The 4,071-nt window shown below is 47.9% G+C and overlaps 1 protein-coding gene across 1 annotated transcript in view; it reads left to right on the top strand.

Annotated features, from left to right (window-relative positions):
* Positions 1-903: 903 nt before the first annotated feature.
* clnk (cytokine dependent hematopoietic cell linker) overlaps positions 904-4,071 on the top strand; it is a gene marked incomplete at its 3' end in the record, with an annotated part of 52,354 nt that continues 49,186 nt past the window's right edge. Inside the window, exon 1 of the mRNA XM_084332148.1 lies at positions 904-960. The remainder of the gene's footprint in view (positions 961-4,071) is intronic.

Raw genomic sequence — 4,071 nt, 5'->3', positions numbered from 1 at the left:
GCCAGTGAGCCACCTGAAGGTGTCGGTAGAGAACCCACCCTAACGGACCTATCCAACATCCTCAGAGCCTTTATGGGGCAGCAACAGGTCTGGAAGACCCGAATGGAGGAAGAAGTGGCAAGGCTAGGGCAGAGGGTTAAAGACATCCAGCACCAGTTCTCTCTACTTCAGTTGGAAGTCACAGCATGTACCTCCCCAGCCATGTTACCACCCCCAGAGATGAGCCCTCTGAGGGATGGGCCTACAGGCATGGAACCACAGCATGACTCCTCACAGGCAGAGTTACTATTTGGAGCCAGCCAACACGCTGGCAGCCTCTCTGGTCAGTATCGAGTTCGCCAGGAACAATTGACTGATTCAGATGACATTGAACATTTTCTAGTAACTTTTAAGCGCATTGCAGGGGCTTGTAGGTAGCATAAAGCAGATTGGGCCTTTCGACTGGTTCCTCTACTCACTGGTAAGGCCAGAAGTGCCTATGTAAACATGGATGCTGATGAGTCACTTGATTATGACCAAGTCAAAACAGCCATTCTTCAGAAATATGATATTAACCCAGAGACATACAGACAGAGGTTTCGATCATGGGACGTGCAGTCCAACGAGACCCCTAAAGAGCTTTATGTAAGGCTAAAAGAACTGTATGACAAATGGGTCCAGCCTAAAGGCAAAACTGTGAAGGACATTGGAGAAACCATGATACTGGAACAGTGGAACAGTACCCCACTGATGATCTGTATATTAAGGTACAGGGACAAGCTTACCTGCTCACTGTTGGCATTTCCAATAATCTACCCTTTCCTGTCATATTAGGAAACCACTTGCCGGTGCTGTTGGATTTGCTGCAGTCCCATCAGACCTGCAATGCTGCCCTCACCCGAGCTCAGGCTAAGCAGACGACCGAACCTGATCAGACACTTGCTGAACCTGATCAGACACTTGAGGTGGAGCCAGAACCAGGTAAACCACGAAAACCCTGCAAGCAAAGGAAAGGAGAGAAGTTTCAGGGTACCAAACCCAGAGCTCCCCCTAGGCTTTAGAATACCAACCAACATTATTGACAATGCAACAAGCAGACCCCAGCCTAGTTGGCTGTTTAGCCAAGGCTAAAGGGAGAGGGAAAGTTGAGGTCTTTATTCGGCATGCAATGACATGCGGCACACACACAGAGGAATACACACACACACACATGCAATTGTCTTTCTCAGGGTCGCCGATGCGATTGAGCTCTGCTCTTAACCCATCCCGTCGTCCTTCCCCCCAAGGGCTGCCGGGAGCAGACAGGCGTCGGTGAGGTACCGCGCCCGGGGACCAATCCAAGTGCTTCTGCCCGTCTTCGTCAGGGACGCGACAGCGTCAGCGATCTGTTGTGCATGTTTTTCCATTGGGTTTCTCTTATCAGCGGGGGAACCCTTGCGAGCACGGGGGGAGAACATGCAAACTCCACACAGAAAGGCCTGGGAGATCCCCCACCTGTGTACCTGGCATCGCGGAAACCTGGTCCCCAAGCGGGAATCGAACTCTGGACCTTCTTGCTGTGAGGCGACAGTGTTAACCACTACACCACCGTGCCGCCCTGAGAGTGGCCCTGATAACTACTTTTTACAGCAAGGTATCCTTTATCACCAGACTATGTCCACTGAGCAGATGGTGGTTCCAAAAGCAACCCGGGAAGTAACACTTAATCTGGGACATTCCATCCCCTGGGCTGGCCACCTAGGAAAAGGCATGTAGAAGAGTTTCGGGAACGAGTAAAATGTGCAGGTCCTCCTCACAGACCTGTGGGGCAAAGCACTGCACGCATCATGCCGGCTAGCAAGCTACACGTCACGGCATGTTGATAGCACGATAGTAGCCCCTTTCGTGACTGATGCACTCTGTGCATCACAGTCACGAAACGGGCTACCACGATAGCTAACTAACGTTAACTACTACTACTGTCGTGTCCATAAGTTCCCTGGCAGAATACTTTGTTTGTGAGGACAAAGGTATACAGGAGTTAGGAGTTTCGAGAATGCCGGCTAGCAAGCTAAATTAGCTACTAACGTTATATACACAATATGTACAACGACACAATGATTTACATTAGTATTTACAAATATGGTAACGTGGTTGTGGCTTTTACAAATAGTGGTTAGGTTTAGAGATAAATGGCTATGATCACGGAGCAATAGTGTTGGGTGAAACAGATACTAGATCCTCGGCTAGTAGAAGCAAGAAGGCTCTTTGCTTCCGCCACTACCTGCCTGTGATTCTCAGGCCCCCTGCTGCCCTGTACCTTGTGTGACGTCATCATTAAGATGACACACGCACGCTATGAAACATGGATTCAAATATGCATGTGCGTGGTGGTTGTGGTTGGGCGGACAAAATGTTTGATAAAAACGCTAAAACTGCGTCAATTTCGGAAAAAAAATTCCCCTCTTCATGAAAGTCACCGTTGCCCTAGTCCACATTGTTTATTGAAGAAAAATACAACATGCAAGTGGGCCTTTAAAGACCTTCAGCAAGCTCTAAAGAGTGACCCTGTATTGTGTTGCCCAGATTTCACTAAGACCTTTTTCCTACAGACTGATGCCTCAGATCGGGGTATAGGTGCCGTCCTTCTGCAGGGCCCACCTGATGACCGACACCCCGTGGTTTTCCCAGAGAGACGAGGTACTCCACCATTGAGAAGGAGTGTCTGGCAGTCAAATGGGCCATTTCCTCTCTGAAGTACTATCTTCTGGGACGCGAGTTAATTCTGGAGACAAACCACAAGGCGCTGACATGGATGGAGAGGATGAGAGATTCCAACGGCCAGATCACTCGCTGGTATCTCGACCTGCAGCCCTACATATTCCGCATCCTCCACATCCCGGGCAAGGAGAATGTGACTGCTGACTATCTGTGCCGCTGTTCCAGCGAGCTTCCAGAGGAGGGGGAGTGTGAGGGCTGGCCCAGCACTGCGTGCTTCTCAGCGTCAATTAACATCACGCACCTGAGATGAGTTCCAATCAGCTCGTGTGGAGGACTCTTATACGCTGTCTGCAGAGCATTCGTTGTCGGGTCGTTTTGTCACCACCACTCTACCGCTGTTTGCTCCCGTGGCCTCCAGTGCGAGACGTTTCGCTGTCCTGCCGTTCCTTGGAGTTTGCTGTGTACTCTCTCTGCCTCCCCGTGGACCCGTGCCTTGTATTCCCCTTCGACCTTGCTCCTGGTGAGTCTTATAGAAGACTATTTTTCTCTTAAACATATATCCTCGTTTGTCCTGGACTCATTGCCTTCGTCCGCTTTCGGGGTGTTTCCTTAAACATTGAAGAGTTGTTGAATTTTTGTACTGGACTCTGCCTTGTGTTTTCTCCGTTGGGCTCATGACAATCTACGTTTCGCTTTCCCCTCAAAGTGGAGTAGCGTAATGCTGCAGAGCCGCAGAGCCCAACTTTGCTAATGACATTCTACGTTCCCCTCAAAGTGGAGTAGCATAGTTCTGCAGAGCCGCAGAGCCCAAATTGCTATTACTCAAGTCACTGGACGCTGTTCTATCATTGTCGCACATTTCTGTTGTACAAAATAAATACGCCCTTTGTTTTTGGCTAACTCTGAATTACCTGTCTGTGTCGTGCTGTTGGGGTCGCATACAAACCATAACAGGGAGGGAGTGTGTGACGGATGCGTCTGTGCGCCTCACCCACACATGTTAATGGTTCCCTCACCCTTAGTTTGTTTTAAGTTATCTCCCATAGTTAGTTAATGTTTGTAATGTTTATACAGGTTTACATTCATGATGCACATATGTATTTTCCTTATTACTTGTCAGGGTTCCTTGTATTGTGATTTAGTTTATTATATGTATTTTCCTAATATGATTATTGGTTGTTTAGTTTGGTAGATATGTTATATGTTGTATGTTTATTGTTTATTTGATTAATGGGCCTTTTTAAGATAGTAGCGTAAAATATTAATTAATCAATTAACCTGCCTATGTTTATGTGTCTGGCCAGGACCTATATATAGTTTTGAGTTCTTATTTGTCTTTGTCTTCCGTTCAGCTCTGTTTTTACTCCTGCCTTTTATTATTTGGATCACTTA

The sequence above is a fragment of the Notolepis coatsorum genome (assembly GCF_963971535.1).
Source record: "Notolepis coatsorum genome assembly, chromosome: 16".
NCBI lineage: Eukaryota > Metazoa > Chordata > Actinopteri > Aulopiformes > Paralepididae > Notolepis > Notolepis coatsorum.
This window is presented reverse-complemented; position numbering and strand designations above follow the sequence as displayed.